Source organism: Phalangium opilio, unplaced genomic scaffold (assembly GCF_054372755.1).
Source record: "Phalangium opilio isolate 3A_F unplaced genomic scaffold, DU_Popi_V2 ptg000344l_1, whole genome shotgun sequence".
NCBI lineage: Eukaryota > Metazoa > Arthropoda > Arachnida > Opiliones > Phalangiidae > Phalangium > Phalangium opilio.
Genome location: NW_028324227.1, coordinates 2066925 through 2084412, shown reverse-complemented (window position 1 = coordinate 2084412; position 17488 = coordinate 2066925). Strand labels below are relative to the sequence as shown.

At 36.2% G+C, this 17488-nt stretch overlaps 1 protein-coding gene across 3 annotated transcripts in view; it reads right to left on the bottom strand.

Annotated features, from left to right (window-relative positions):
- LOC149610035 (protein O-linked-mannose beta-1,2-N-acetylglucosaminyltransferase 1-like) overlaps positions 1-17488 on the bottom strand; it is a 73090-nt gene that overhangs the window by 34667 nt on the left and 20935 nt on the right. For 2 of the 3 annotated variants that reach the window (XM_089859872.1, XM_089859874.1), the window contains exon 2: positions 2523-2569. The exons of the other annotated variant lie outside the window; for it this stretch is intronic. The gene's annotated coding sequence lies outside the window, so the exon portion shown is untranslated. The remainder of the gene's footprint in view (positions 1-2522; positions 2570-17488) is intronic. 3 annotated transcript variants of the gene reach the window in all.

Below are 17488 nucleotides of genomic sequence, written 5' to 3'. Positions count from 1 at the left end.
CATGCACTCCAGCTACGATAGAATATCGTGTAAAAACTACGCTTTTAATAGACAACAAGATCAATTGAGAAAATGTTTCTAGGTTAATAATCTCAAGTTCAACCATATCAATGTCAAGTACACGCATCATCTTAATCATCTTAGATATAAAGAATAACTGATACAAATTCAAACCACAGAATATGAAGATATCTTACGAGTGTATGTGCTATTGAAAAGTTCCCTAATTAAGTTTCTAGACCAGTGTTAGTTACATTTTCGACTCAAAATCGATTAAAGAACATCTCCTTATAAGAAACACTATGTATATGAACTCGCGTTATACCACCTAACCCTTTGCTTTACTGGTTTACAAAATATAATTAATTTGAAGAGGAAAACCATTAGGTTCAGGAGTAATTTTGCAATCGAAATTAGAAAAGTTTAGCCAGGCATGAATCTATAAGCGGATGTTCTGTTTTTGGGTGTAGTGACGTCAAAGTGTTAAGGGATATTTGAATTCTGTGGTGAATTTTTATTAAGGGAATTTTTTCTTAAATCCAATTTCTCAATACCCGTGCCAAATAGCCCAATTTACTATTTCACCATAATCTTCTTAAAATCCCACCGATTGAATCAAAAATTGAGATAAGCATTGCATGACAACTGAATGATCTTAAAAAAATTATCCTGAATTTCTTCGAATCTTTCAAATCTGTGCATGTGTGTTCCTATAGCAATGTTTTTCATGGTAAGATTCAAGTCCATTAATATAAGAAGTAAAATAAAAAAGAGTGGAATAAAACCTTTCCAGGTTATACAATGCGTAAAAAACGCGGGAGAATCGTTGACGGGCTTTAAATTGATCCAATTCAAATGACATTCATCATGCCCCGCTGGTTTTTTTATATTGATGTAATTTTCCAACTTAAAAAAAATGGTAATACGATTTATAAGAGAGTCGGACATTTTTTACAAAACGCTCGCGTAGAATATGCGTTTGAAAAAAAGCCCCAAAGCTGGCTTGAGGGACATAGCCCAAAATGGCGGCCCCGCCCTTGTGCATTGGTTTCAATTCAAGTAATAAATGGAATGGTCTAACCAATCCCGATTTTCATTAAAACGTCTACGAGGTTTAATTACCAATTGAATTAAGCGTCGCTAACACACATGTAGATGTTAATATTGCGTAATCGTAATATCACGCTTGTTTTCGGTCTGGTTTTCGACAGGATTCTGAGAGTTTATCCAACCCCTCGTGAATTCTGGCGTCGCTCGTGAAACAAGAAGAAGCGTTACCTAGTCAAACGTAACCCATCTAACCTTTTATCAAATCAAGGCACGAACGAAACTTATCGGGATAAAATTATGAAGCCAATGCATGCAACGAGTCCAAAGATAGAAATAAAATCGAGTATTTAGGTACGAGCGCGGATACAGAACGTTATTCCTCAATTTTTACTAAAGCTTTTTTCTTTTTTATATTTCATAACTAAGCTTCGGAAATGACATCAGGCTTAGTGATTTACTGGGTAATGATTTCGGGGTTTTTACGAAAAAGGAAAAGACGCGAGACCAATTTTTAAGCCTTAAGTAGCTATCTACACGAAGGGCTCAAAGCTCCATCAGCGGGATAAAAAAAAACTAAATCTAGCCAAGGCCAAAAATGTATTAAAACGCATGTTTAGACGGTGACGTTCATGTCTTGGAGTACATTTATGGTACCTGCCTTCAACTTGGAATCTTTAACGGGTCATTTTCTGGGCCTTTTTGCTTGAATTAAAGGGGTGGAGGTGTAAAAACTGTCACCCATAACGCCATGCACAATGTATTTCAACTTAGAAACCACGTGATTTTGACGTAGTCTGTGCGTGCTGAGACTCTCTCGAGCTATGAGTGTTGAACTCCAATGTAAACAAGGAATCTTAATCTGCGCGTTCTGAATGTGTAAACCTACTAACCTAGGGTAAATGGTTGTCCTATATATGTGAATAGCCAATGAAACGCTAGGAAGGAGTAACAGGGCAAGTACAAGTACAAGTAAAAGCGCAGGTACCAGTACAAGAATATTTCAAATATTCAATATTGATCCCTCAACACGTACTCCAAAATAATTTAAATCTTAAGATAAAGTGTTTTCGGTAAATGGAATTGTTCTTGAAAAAGAACTTCATCCAATTGATAAACCTCCCTCAGAGGCTCAGACTCATATCGTTTGTTTTTTCGGCCTTGGCCCAAGCCAAGACGTTTCTTTATAATTTCTATATGACCCGTTACATTAATAAAGTGCAACAAACTGTCCAACATATCTTTAAGACGAGAGGAGAGTATGTCACATTAAGTTACGAACTTCCGTTAGCTGACGTATAGATAAAGTCGAGCCCATAAATATTGATCAGCTAAGCCTGGCTAGTCGCTGGCGCGGTATTACGACGTATCTTTTCGCTCGCGCATATAAGAGATTGTTTTTATGACAATCTCGACATCCCGTATGTAAAAGTATAAAAGCGCGTAAAGAAATATAGAAAAGAGGAGTAACTCACCGAGTACGGGTTGAAAGTGTATACGCGGGCATGCGGCGTCCAAACGTCTGTAAAGAAAAAATGGATTTTTTAAGCGCTTTTCCTCTCTCCATATAGTGTTTTTTTTTGTTCTAATATCGAGGGTATATGTACGAAAGGACAAACAAAATCTAGGTTTTTACATGACTCGATGACCGATGGTACTAGAACTACATAAGCAAGTTTTTGTTTCTACGTTGTTTTTCAAACCTTACATGCAATTTGTCTAATTATTTTTCAAATAAAATTCACGATTATTTTAAATATATAAGTGAAAAATTCAATTCGATTTCAAAAGTTACAATAGAGGTCAATAAGAGGTCAACACTAAAGGGAAGTTTTCTTCATGTCTTATTTTTCAAAGATCAATAAATGTTTAAAAAATTTGAATTTGAATATAGAAACTGTCCACATAAATAAAACATTAGCATATTTCAAGTTTTCAAGATGTCGTATAAGAAACGACACTAAAAATACACGTAATCTTAAATGTAATAGTCTTAATTGAGGCAATTTCTACCCTCGTAACATCAAGAACCATAGCGTACTTACTTTTTAAAGTTTATCGAGTATAAAAAATAAAACCAAAAATAATGATTGATTACCTCGGCTAGAAAACTTTCATTTTTAAAACATCACCGTGCAATGAGGGGGCCAAGGCCCGAAATGAAAAAAAAAAAAAAAATCAATTGTTGCGAGAAAAATAATCGAGCAAAGGCCTAGCTAGCTTCACTCCCGCGCTTCGATGACACGTTATTAATTATTCAAAAACCCCTTGCCGAGAAGAAAAAAAGGCTACTCGCGCGCGCAGGTAGCTGTAGGTAGCGCCGCGGTGATTAACGAAGTATAACGATAAAATTTTCAACAATTGGAATATTTTCAGCCCTCAAAACAATAAGGGTACTACGGACTACAGAGCGCGCGAGCGGTATGGGACAATTTCTTAAAACGACATTTTATTCGCTAAAGAGAAGGTGAAACGATACAGACCTATTACGTTTCGTTCGGTTAAGAGGTCAAGTACCCTTATTTCTCTCGAAAAATGCCTATTTTAAGCAACATTTTTAAGCTTTATGAAGTTACCTAACGTATAGCCTTCATTATTATTGTTGAGGGCAACTATTTTCACACGAAAATCAATCAGAATTCACCTTTCCCACGAGGGGCTCATCACTCTAAGATACCTTTACGTTACACAATAAATTTTGTTCGAAAGAGACAGTAATCATTGTCAACGTCTGATGATCAAGAAGAGTTTAGCATACGACGATTGACAATACCCAATAACCCAACTGATCTAATGGTTAAAGAAATTCTCTTTGATATTTTCAACAACAAATATTTCACCTTCTTAATTTACTCTCCCTTTAAAGCAATTCTCAAATCTACTAAAACTATAAGAATGAAAAATCGTCGTAAAGAAAAAAGGCGAGCGAGGTTGTTGTAGCGCTTTGATTTCATTTTTTATTTTTTCAGGGACATTGTATCGGAAGTGAAGAATCATGGATGCTCAATTATATCCTCGTCAATAACACAAAAAAGAGAATGGCCAACTCAATTCGTTCGCTTATTTAACACAATGAAAGGAAGAGTCCGAAAGGTCTTTGGCTTTATAGTTTTTTATCGTATAATACGATCGTGCTTGGGCTATTTCATTTTGTTGTTGACTACGTGGCACGCACCCAAGAATCAAGAGTATATATATTGTAGTTTGCGAAATTATACATGGCGTATCCCTTTTGTGTTTAGTTCATTTTTATTTTACATTTTTTGAAGGTAACAAAACCCCTTATACCTATACGTTTCCTGGTCACAATTAGGTGCTATTCAAAAAAGAAATCACCTTACGTAATTTTATTTCTATTTTTCCAAAATATAATATAACTGGAAAAACTTCTCTACAATCCGAATTTGAAATAAATTTCCGTGCGATATGTAAAAGATTTTTTAAGGATAACAACGCTTTGTTTGGTTTCGTTTCTGTTATTTGATTATATCATCCGCCCACATAAAGGTCAAATTTCAAGTTGGATGTTGTTAAACTAAAGATTTTGTGTATGAAAAATATATTTTCATAACCCTATTACGTTCTCCGAAAGTACGGGTTTGCCATAGTGGATTTACGGTAATAGAAACTGCTGGCCATTATACAGCTCGAGCTAGTTTGAGAACGACAAGCGTGAACTGACTACACTCGGTTAGTTTTGCAGTCCATCTTCCTATTTAGTTTGTACTAAGCCTTTGACAGTGCTCAACAGGCGTCGCTTTACCTCGAATCTATGACCTACGTCACTTCACAACAAGCTCCAGTTTGTAACCAGTGACAAACTTATGGAACATATCAACTTATTTTATCACTGACTTCTCCAGTCTCAACTGGACTCAATCCCTCATTAAATCTCAACTTCATATTGAAAGTTGAGTCAACTGGTACACCAAAAGACACAATAAAAGCCGCGGGCTCGTTTTCAAGATTGGTATAGTGTCCTAAAGTGTACGTGGCCACTCTAATAATAATATTAAAAAAAATTAATTAACATCCGCGTAAGGGATTTTAGTCATACGTAATGACAGTATATTTACGAAAATTGAAAAAAAGACCAAAACGAGAAATTCATTAATAGAGTCCAGCCTTATCATTATAACGAGAAGTCGAGGTAAACACACGAGAAAGATAATGATTCCGCTCTCGAAAACAGAAACGTACGACAAACTGACGGAGCCCAAAACGAATAAACAAAAAGAGAAAAAAAAAAATACAACAGCCTACCTAATCGGTCGAGACTAAATGAAAAGCTAGAAAAGCTATCCAAGCAGCTGCCAAGGGTTACCAGGGGAATCCAATTGATTCCAACAGAATGTTTGTTATATAAAAAGGCTTACCAAAAAGACAGAAGGAACAAAAACCTAAAGGGAGAATGGAATGACAAGTCAACCATTGTTTAATCGATTCAGATTGATGAAATAACGGGAAAAGTCATTTACAAAATTTACCCCCAAAAGGATGCCCTTAATTTGTTCAAAAGTTTAGACGTTAAGCCTAACGCTGCTAGAGTCACGTGGTGTTACGGTCGGTAATTGGTTAGAATACCCTATGGCGGTTTGTATTCAAAAATTTACTTTAGGCTTAGAACGTCAACATTTGAAAAATTATATAAAATTACCGAAATATATTTAGGTTTCGTTTAATATTTTTGATGCCTTTAAAAGCTATTATATGTTTGAGTAGTAATTCCATTCATTCTCCCTTTAAGTAACGGTTAAAGAGGAACAATATATCGTGGGTCAAAGATTGAACCAAAAGAACGACCAGGAAAGACCTCTGACTGTCTCCTACGACACGGCTTCGGACTAAAAAACACTGAATAATATGTAGACGCGACGTCTCGTTGGGTGGTTTTCAAAATTGTTGACAAGAAAACGCACAGGAATTGACAAAAACTAATGGAGCGAGTGCAGTGCCTTGATGTAACTTTCAAACGTGCAGTCTATTACAACTTACATCCATTTGAGATATTGACTAAAACATTTTAGGGAGGGTACTCAAGTTCATATAGAGAAACGTAAGTATGACAGTTCTGATCTTTCATTTGACGTTAAACGATATAGTGCGTAAGTGCTGCTACAATTAACCACAGATATTACTTTATTGACAACCAATAACATTACCAAAAGTATATCAAACTGAAGGTTATGAAAATTATTCTTCAAGAACTTTACGTCATAATTTTTGAACAATACACTATAGAAGCACTTAACAGATTGCTAAGAATATAAGCAGCCTATATTTTTGTTTATATTCCACATTTAGCGAGCGATATATTTGCGCAACAAACAGCCCTAACAAAAATGAGAGAAGTCTACTTCATTGCGAAATCAATAGATGAAAAACTTTGAAAACATAAACCTACCAGACTGTGTTTTGCAAACTATTTCTGAGATTGAATTTTCAAATAGTAAGTAAAGGTATACATACACGAGATGAAACTAGACATAATTCTTATTTCTCTCGAGTTTTGCGAAATATATAGTAAACATTCGAGGAGATATTTATGAAAGCTTTTAAGGCGAAGTAGGTCAAAATTTAAGCTTAAAATCCTATTAAATACATTCCAACAATACTCGGAAATTATTCCTTGCATGGAATTCATTTCCGGAATCAAATTCAAGTCTTAAATATACAAACAAACTTGTAAAGATGTTAATACAGATTCAAATAACTTTAATGCTGTAAAGTATATATGTTAATGAGATCGTAAAAAACTGATTTAAATCTTACACATATATACAGGGTGTTTCTGATAAGTCTGCTAAAAATTAGGGGGTTTGCGATTTAAGTCGAAAATGTAACTTCTATGATTTTTTGTGGTCCCAGCCACTGTTTTCGAGTTGCAAAATTTCATAGAACATTTTCGACTCAAAATCGTCCAAAGAACATCTATGTCAGATTTATCAGAAACCCTCTGTACATATAGGGTATTGATAACTTGGGAGTTAAATAGATACTTCAAATTCAAATGCACTTTAAATTTTTATGGAGAAAAATTACATATTAAATTATTAGGTGGCAAAAAAATCTGAAAATGTTTAGCGATTGATATATCAATAACGATTTGAAAACGGTTTTCGTGAAAAATTATTTTTTAAAACAATGTAAAAGTCATACTTATGGTTGATACTATATACCTGAGCTATTTATAATTGATTCGAGATTCTTCCTGAACTACCGTACAGTTTGACATTAATTACGTAAAAAACCGCCTTAAATCTCAATTAGGAGCCAATTAAAGAAAAGTGGATTAAATAGAATGATTTAATTTCTTTTTCTTTTTAGTTTTAATGACATCTCTTTGTAGGATAATCTCCGACTATAATAAGAAAGGGAGGGAGAGAAAGAGAGTACCGAGGAGAGTACGCTTTAACACGAACGAGTTTTCTTTTTGAAACGTAAGGAAATAACAGTAATTAAAGATGGCCCGATCGGACCCGTTTTCCGCTAAAAATCTCCCAACTTTCTAGGTAAAGCTTTGAATAATTGTAGCCTAGAAAATTCCCCCAAAAATCGAAAAAGGAGCTGTAGCTCGTGTCAGGAAAATACGCCAAAAAGAGAGAGAGAAGGATTTTCAACCGGTTTCTACCCAAAAAGATGAAGATTTTTAGCCCCCGAGGGGAACAAAATTGGTCAAGTACGAAAGGGATTGTTTCACACGACGACGATTTAATAAATAAGAATGTTTTCGTATAAACCGGAATTGAATTTATTTTATCACGGAAGAATCTATTGGAGAGGCTTGCCAAGAAATAATATTACACTTTGACCTTTATTTTCTGGTACACAACCAAATGAACAAATTGGGAGGATGGGTTTTAAAAGAAAAATATATGCGTTATCGTTACTTGAGTTGCGTTTATTGGGCGGCAAAGAAACAAGTTGTGATATTAAATAAAAGATTTTACACGAGAAATTCAAATTTCAATTTGAGGAAAGGGGAGTGGAATATAGGAAAGTTTGAAGCTTATGTTAAACGAGATGTTTTATGGAAAACTTTGAATGTTTAAATAACACTCAGTTCTTTCTATGTTTGCTTGCGTAATTTCATCGTTCAAAAAACCAAGAAGCGATTGGATGGGAAAATTTGAATTCTCAAGAAATTAAGAGGTGGTACGAGAAACTTTGAACTATTGACTATTCCTGAACTGAACATATTTGGAATATATAAGTTATGTAATTATCACACTAAAAAGCAGAAGGAAAAAGCTATCCTAGGAATAATCTACTTAGGAAATTCATGATAGAACTACGCGACATACCATTTTATGAATTCGGTCGTCCCTAGTGTAGCCGAAGCCGAACTTAACGGAGAGCGATGAATTGAAAGTGAAATGGCGGAATGAAGGAGGAGTGCCGGGGAAAAAAGAAGGTGACGGAGGAGGACAGGGTTGAATCTTTAAACTAGAAAAGTCTCCCGATAAAATAAAACGGGTGGGATGAGAAAAGAATGTTATTTTCCTACGGTTTTTCCTGGATAACCTTCGATCCCGGGCCAGCTAGGAAAAGCTAACCGAGACTGGTGGTGGTATATGGCGGCGGCGACAGAGACGGCCGGGGTTATATAATAACCTAAAAGCGGGCCTGAAAGCGAAAAGCCTATCCGGATTCAAACCCCAACCCCCCTACCCTTTCCTCTTCGGTATAAAATAATAAACGAGCCATTCTTTCCGCACTGTCGAGTTAACTTGTCACCCTCGGGCTGAAAAAGAAACCTTTTCGCTCGACTTTGCATGCCGAGATTTTTGGTTTTAACATTTTTTTCTCTTCTCTCTCTTTCCTTTCCTTCCTACTAGGGACTTCTCTTTTCCACATTAAAGGGTGTAAGACGAGTGAACGGACACTTCTTACAATGGTCACACAGAAAACTTCAAGACTGAAGTGAATAGTAGCTGGGTTTTAGCTTGAAGGAGAGGAGGGATGGAGCGGTAACCCCCATACCTATAACTTTGCCTATAGCTCCGAAGTCCTCCCAGCATCCCCAGCGTTTACGTAGGGTTGTACAGTAGAGAATCCTAAAGGACGCCACCTCTGTTTTAAAAATAAAAGCTAGTGCTCATATAAATACAATGGCGCTAGGCGGCAGCACTTAACAATCGCCTACCGAAGGGTAGGGGCGTGGTTAAAATGTGGTTAAGAATATTCAAGGAAAGCGTAACGGAATGTCCCTCCTCTTGGACAAGGGGGTGCAATAAGAAAATCATTGGAGCGCGTAGGATTTTGGCCTTTAAACCGCGTATTTCTCCCATAGCAGCTCGACTTGCGTATAAGGGGCGATCATCGACCATTCTCTTGATAGGTTTATAATATTCCCTGGGACAGAAATGGCTCTACGGCTTGGCTTTTACCGAGAACCGATTTTCGAACGAATTATTGCGTGGGCTCGAGTTTGTTCGGCAAGAGGCCCCTAACACGACTTGGCTTCTTATTAGGTATGGCGGGGTGGCCAAGGTATATGAAGTATCGAGATTTTTACATTACAGATGTAACTAAGAGAAAAGTTTGACTCTTCTAAGCTACCTATAGCTAATGTAGGAAATTGATATGCATTTCAAATCGAATAAAAATTAAAATCAGTAGGATATCTTCCTTAGATGTCATTTTAAATTAAGTGGAAAAACCAGCTTTCAGAATGTAATGGATTATAATGTCAGTCTGTCTAGTCGAAAGTTGTTTTTCAACTTGTGATGAAATTACCTATTCATTTAAACACATCTTGTCATTGGGAGTTTGAGAACAAGTATATGTTTCAAAATGAATAGAAATATTTCTCGTATTGTCCTTGTTAGAATACGCGTTAGTGCTTTAAATACTGTAGTTTGGTTTAATAATTAGAGTTAATGAAGATTTTTTTAATTTGGTCTCCAAAAATTAGAAATGTCTAATTCAGCAGCTGAGTAAGACAAATTTCTTTTAACTTCTGTTCGCCATTTTTCAGCTTAGTTTCTAAAAGCCATTGTACTCTAATTTGTCTAAGGAAGTTTGAAAAATAGCCTGGACATGGCAAAACCTCAACCCATCCTGGTAGAAACAGGACCACAACGGTTTCCCCGGTCCTTAAATAAAACACGTGACTATTCTTCAAACAACCTGGGTAACCGTATAAAGGACCATCAGTGTTTCATTTTCGGTAATAAACCTCTCTCAAGAGGATCTTATTTCGTCTCCGGGTACCCCAAAAGTAAAGATATATATACTTTCTCTTTGTTTTAAACATGAGAAAAAGAAGGGGGAGCATGAACAGTTTTTCTGTGTGTATATAATAACAACGAGATGATTTATTCCCACTTTTAGGCCTTGGTGTATAACACTTAAAACAGTCCAGGGTACATACAGCGCACGCTAATATGAACGAAACAGCAGCCCCTCTCACTTCGTCTGGCCAAAAAAAAAAAAAAAGTAAGGAAAAGAAAGGAAAAAAACAGCACCTCCGTTTATACAAAGCTATTTTCATAACGTAATATTGAACTTGGTTAGTCAGCAAAACGGAGACTCACGTCTTGAGTGCCATTTCCGGTGAATAAAATTTCTTTACGTAGCATTGAAAGTGAAGTCGGAAAGATCCGGAAAAACATTTGATGTCAAAAACATTTCATAATTTTTTTCTTTTGAAAATTTTGGGCAGTATATGTGTTTCGCCCAATTAAGGGTTTCTTTTTTTAAATATTTTTTAAAAGAAAATGAGGTTAATTTTTGAATGAATTAACGCCAAGTGAGAACAGAAGAAGAAGAAGAAGAATGAATACGAGATGAGCTACATTTGGCTGCACGCACGCGCTTTCATAAAACAATTAAGAAAAGATACGGAACGGGATAATAATGAGAGATGCCACCAAGGCTTAATTCCTTCCTTCGTTGAAATGTGGAGGGAAACTATTTTAAGCGCAAAAACTCGGTTTTGAACGAAATAGAGCAAATGAAATTCTGACAATCCTGTTGAGAGCTTAGGTAATTTAAAGGGATGTACAATGTGATTTGTAGGGGCGTGTCAATTAGAACTATATTTTAATCCAATCTCCTAAAATTAGGTTATAGTTATGCACATTATGCTTAATTACTCGGCCCCTGTTTACTCGATCCCCAAGTTCTTAGTATGGTTCGATGGGGAGTAAATAGTACTATAACATACTCAAAGGACATCGCCGTATCGCTAGTAAAACCAGAGTTATGAGCCTCTAAAGTTGGGTACCCCTTGGAATTAAGTTGGAAGCCACTTATCACATAATTAGAAAACCACATTTTTTTGAAACCTAAATAAAGTTAACTCGCGTTAACTCTAGACAAACGTGACCAACTAAATTAGGTAATCTTTAAGACCTTATTTCGAGGCCGGATACGATAATTGAATATTACATATTTAGGTACGGTCTATTTAAGGAACAAATAATGGGACAATAACTGCAGGAGATTATATAGAATACGATAAAAACTTCAAAACAAATTAACGAAAAAACGTGACATCAGAAGAGTCATATTTCAAAGTCCAGTTAGAGAGAGCCAGCTAAAAATTAAATATAAAACAATAATAATAACCAAGGGCGAAAAATGTAGAGCAGTCCTGAATAACATCTTAAGAATGAAGGCGCGTGCCAGTGGCTCGAGGCTATGTTTATAAAATAGTAATATTAGCGCATTTGAAGGAAAATTTAAGTCAAGACGCGCTTCATTAGAGAACTTAACTACATACGCAACCACCACGCTGCTAAAAACTACTATAGCTAGGAAGTTTTCCAACGATAATATTTTTCTTTCACAAGACTGCTGGGGAAACACTGAAGAAATAAAAGAAAGTAGGCTGGGACGTGGATAGAAAGAAGAATCTGAAATTAAATTCACAAATACACGCGTACCTTATAGATAGATAAAAAAGACTTGGTTTGCCCAAGCCTTAAAAACAAAACGATAAGAGTTTTTCCAGTTGACTGAAGCGTGGATATTATTTTTTTTTCTATTGAATTTTAAAGACAATCCGTATTTTACTTCTCTTTAGAATTTAATTCAATCACCTGATTTTACTGCTAATGGATTAGTTTCCTATAAATTAATTGAAATAAAAAATTACTTATCTCAGATTTTTCAACCACAATTCCATTTTTCTGAAATGTTCTCTTTTCAAGAGAGAAAGTGGAACGTTTCAAGAGTGGCAATCGTAATTTCCTCCAATCTAAGACTGGACATTCCTTAACCCCCGTACTTTAGTTTTCAAATAATGCTCTCATTAATAATGTATTATATGCGGTCTTTTCGAATACAAAAGGGGGCTGTTATCACCTTTCTTATATTTTATAAAGGGGTCCGTTTCTTTAAGCACAGTCACAATTATTGTGTATATCAGTACTTGTGGGGAAAATTTTAGAAGTGTTGGTTGAGTTGCTGTTTAGTTGACAACATTATGAAAACTTCATGTGTTTAAAACCTTTTGAAAGGAAAATTCCCTGTAATTAAAAAAGAAAGAGTCAATTTGATATCCCTCAAAATAATAGCTGCACGATAAAATGTTTCAGGAAAATGGAATTGTTGTTGAAAAATCTGAGATAAGTAATTTTTTATTTCAATTAATTTATAGGAAACTAATCCATTAGCAGTAAAATCAGGTGATTGAATTAAATTCTAAAGAGAAGTAAAATACGGATTGTCTTTAAAATTCAATAGAAAAAAAAATAATATCCACGCTTCAGTCAACTGGAAAAACTCTTATCGTTTTGTTTTTAAGGCTTGGGCAAACCAAGTCTTTTTTATATAATATCTGTTCCTTCAGCCTTAATTTGTATTAATTACATTTTATTTTTCACGCGATGCTTTCCAGCACTGGTAGCCAGGTGGCGCTAGTATCTACTTGTCTACTTTTTAATATAGGGAGTTGCACATCCTATAGAGCGACAAATGTTTTTCACGCGCATCCTTTATCAATATTCAAGCCATCAAAACTTCGGAAAAGTTTACTGGTCAACCGTCCAGTGACCCCTTTAGTTTTAAATAAATATAATGGAACATTTTAAATATTTATTGGCCAATGTCCAGTGTCCTGTCCTTATTTACGGCCCTGAGATAGTTACACCTATCCTGACCTGGGCCGGAAATAAAAACAGCACACTGAACTTTGTCCAATAAAATTTTAAATGACCCATAATTTAGAAAATCGCGTCTGGGATTTTCTATATATACTCAATCCTAACTCTTAATGTTAATCTCTACGGAGCTTAACATTACGACGTGAAAAGAATTTTCAGAGTTAGACCCAAGGTTTCGCAACCAAGGGGGTGTACTTTTTTCACAACAAAACTTTACAGCAATATATTAGCAAAGGCACATCTCTCAGTGTAAAGTTTAGTTAACCATTTTGTATAGATTTTAAAAAAAGTTATTTCTAAACCATGCGCTAGCACGCGCACATTTCATTGAAAGTTTGTTATTTAAGAATTTCTCCTTCTTTATACTAAGAATCTTCATCAAACATTGACAACGAGCGTTCCAAGACTCGAACCTGCAATGTTTTGCTCGAATGCAAACGAGTTATCCATTACGCCACATGCTCGTATTTGTAACAGCAAAAAAATATCCAAACATTGTATTTATAGGATATTTCTTTTATGATGTATAAAAGATCTGTAAAAATAAACACCGAGCTTGCCAGGATTCGAACCTGCAATCTTCTGCTCCGTATGCAGAAGCGTTATCCTATTCGCCACAAACCCGCTTGAGGCAGAATAAATGCTATGCAAACAGTGTAATATATGTAACGGTTTTACCATGATTTATAAATTAATCAAAATAAAATACTTAGACTTAATTGTTCTTAATCAAACTTCAGAAGTTCAACATTCCATAGTTGCTTGATAATTCAAAAGTGTTCTGAACCTTAACTTCGCGGTAGTTTCTGAGTTATTCGATGGAGTGGAACACCAAAAATCCCATGCTTTTTCTATGGGACGCTAAGCCTAAAATCTGTGAATTATTTCTTTAACATTACGGGAGGGTGTGGGTTCTTATCTAGAAGGGCCTACCGGCCCTCTAGAATACCTCGGGATAAAAAGACTTTTTTTCTATTTCTTTTCTTTTAAAAAAAATTGAACTGAACTGGCCCGAAATTGGGCGAGCGAGCGAGGATCTTGACTTTGGATTCGAGGAAAGGGATTACGGTTTACACAAGAAACGAAGCTAGCTAGCTACAGTTTGCTGGAAATTAAATCAAGATACTCTGGAATATATCCAGACTGCGCCTATGCTATATGGATTAATCAGTGTTCTACGTGCCATAGCCTACAGGAGAATAAAGAGGTTCAAAGGCCTCGCAATTAGAGCGCCCATTGGGTAATCCTCATTTATATACAATTCCTCATTTAAATTTATTTTTTAATTTGGGTTAAGGTAGTTTTTTAGTCGTTGAACAAGGGGTATTTATTTAAAGTATAAAATACTGTTTATACGGTATGTTTCATGAGTATGACACTACCTATACCATTCGTAATTCTAGAGACTTACAGCTCGAGAATGATGCTAGAATTGACTACATTCGGTTCATTTTGCAGTCCATCTCTATAGTTTGTACTAAGCCTTTGACAGCACCTCACCAGGCGTCTTCGCTTTACGAGAATCTATGTCGTTTCACCTACGTCACTTCATGACAAGCTCTCTCAGTAACCACTGACAAACTTATGGAACATAACTTATGGTATAAATAAGCTAAACTCGACAAGGGGTACTCGTGGTGCTTCGTGGTAAAGTCTAACGAGTAGTGCCCATTACGACAAAATGTCAATGACTTCTAACTACAGCCATTTAATTCAATTATATTGAGCAACATTTTATAACCATCACGAAACAGTGAAATTTCATTTTATTCAATCCAAATATTTTTTTCGTATTCAGTTGTCAGTTTTAAAAATTCACGTGAAAAACACCTTATAGTTTTTAAATTGAAAGCAATCCCTATATATTTTTTAATCTAATTCTACCGACTACTTCCCACACCAAAGGAGAAGGTGGAGGCAAAAATAAGGAAAGGGAGACGTAGTGTAGAAAAAAAAAATAAAAATATTATGAGGTGTGAAAAATGGATCATTCGATACTTCTTAAAAAATTCCGCCCTAAGTATTTTCGTGGGAAGAAATAAGAGAAGAAAAAGTAAAAGAGAAATATTGACCCGTACGTACGTACACATGCAACCACTATACATCATTGTTTTGCATGAGTATACCACGACAAAAAACCTTCTAAAACGTTAATCCCCCCGCTTCTAAAAGGCTGACAACTCACGTATAGAAAAAAAAAACACGCGAATAAGTAAGTTACAAACGGTAGGCGTGGAGAAAACACAGTCGAGAATCATGCATGGAAGCTTTAAAGCCTTCTAGTTAAATATTCAATAGAATATAGAACAAATTATCCATCAAAATATATGAAAAATCTAGAAGCAATGGCATCTTAACGGTGCTTATAGGCCTTTTCGATGTAAAAAAAGGGGTAAGGCAAAACTCAGTATCAGGACTTGATACATTTCTTCTCTCTCATGATACAAAAAGATTGCAGCGCAGGCGCCAAAAAGCGAGATAGAAGGCGTGTGTGTCTTTTCCTCTTAGTTACATCGAAATGGTCTATATAGGCTAAAGATCTCCGAAGTCCGATTAATGTCGTAAATACCCTATCAAAGCTGCGTGAAAAAGAATTTGTTGAACCCGGCCAACAATGGAAGACAGCGTTTAACAAAGAAAAATAGGTTTACCTTTCTAAAGATGCATCTGTAGTTGAACCAGATAACTTAGGGTTTCTTAATTAATTTATATAACAGTAAGGGATTATTATAAAAATTTTAACGCGACAATACTTTGGTATTAACACACTTCTGTTTCGGTATATGGGAATGAAAAGAAACGAAACGGGAGTCGAAAAACGTAGCTGGCGAAAAACAAATGAAATTCAGCGATCCGAAAATAACACGAGATTTTATTCCTCCGAGCAAAACTCCTTGTTTCTCGTACTAGAATTTAAACTCCACTCCCATTTTGGCAACGTTACTAAGCAGCCCCGCTCCTTACGAGTTACGAAGTTAAAAGGGTTAGCGAAACAATTCGCAAAACTGTCAAGAGAGGACGATTGGATTCGGGTGACACTGACGAGAAAGAGCTCTCTAAACTCTAGTAGTACAGATTCCACGCAAGGCGCGTCGGGAAACACACCGACACCGGGTAGGTACTTAGTCGCTGCTAGACAAAAGGGAAGAAAAGGAGGATGCAATATCGGAGAAGTCGCCGGTTCAAAAAAAAGGGAGAAAGAATGGGAAGAAAACTCGCGGGTGTTTCATAAAACGCGAGTGGAAAAGCGACGGAGCGAAACGCCAGAGCGCGCCCCTAGGACGAGAATCGCCCGCCAAAAAAAGATGAGGAAACAAGCTGGACATAACGCATTAAAATACGTTTACACGTACCATTTACGATTAAATTCCAGGACGCACGTGCAATACTTTGGAGAAATTAGCTTGGCTGGAGGCGAAAAGCCTATACCCATTACAGAGAGGACTTGCACCCATGGTTGGCAGTTTAAAAGCTGCGTCGTCTGCTATTCTTATACTCAGATAACTCCAACTCCTATTGCGTGTTTTTCTCAAGTGCGATACTTTCAAGTGGAATATTTTTGAATGCCACTAAAAACGAAATAGCGGGGGGGGGGGGAATAGGTCTATTTGCGGGCGGCGGGTGTGTCGGTGAGGGCGCGACCCGCCTTGGCACAGGGCGGATCGTCCAAAAAATAAAAGAGGCGAAATACACACCGCGCGCGGATTTTAAAAATCATATTTACTCCAAAGCGACGATAAAGGGGCAAACTATCTTCTACAAACTATAAAATGATCTAGGGGTTAAGTTGACACTATACCACCTAAATAAGAGTTTGAAAAGCAATACGCTCCGTATAAAAAACATACATACAATACATAAAACCAGAGGCGCCGGTTAAAAAAAAAATAAAATGTTTCCCAAAATCATTCATTCTGAGGGCTTGGACAATGTCTTGTGTTTCAGAGTTCGGAACGTCTTAAAGGGAGAGTGAAAAGGAAATATCTCCTGCCTTTCAGCTAACCCTGAGCTACATTTAATAGCATTTTTGCTAATGTAATTTCTTAGGGATATGCTTTCGAAGTGTCTTAAACTTCAATGCATGTCCAGTCCCTCTTGAACATCCCACCCACACTGGGGTTCAAGGGGAAATCGGCGAAGCAGTTTTGGATAGTAGCAGAAATGAGGCAAAAAGGTACAGTGAGAAAAAATTCCTGGTCCACCGTGATGGTTATAGCCTGAAGGAGAAGGCTTTATGGGTTTTTCTGGCGTTTTAGCCTGATGAGATCGGAACTGCTAGGCCTAACGAGATCTTCTCCTATCCTATGCCAAAGAAAATAACACTTCTA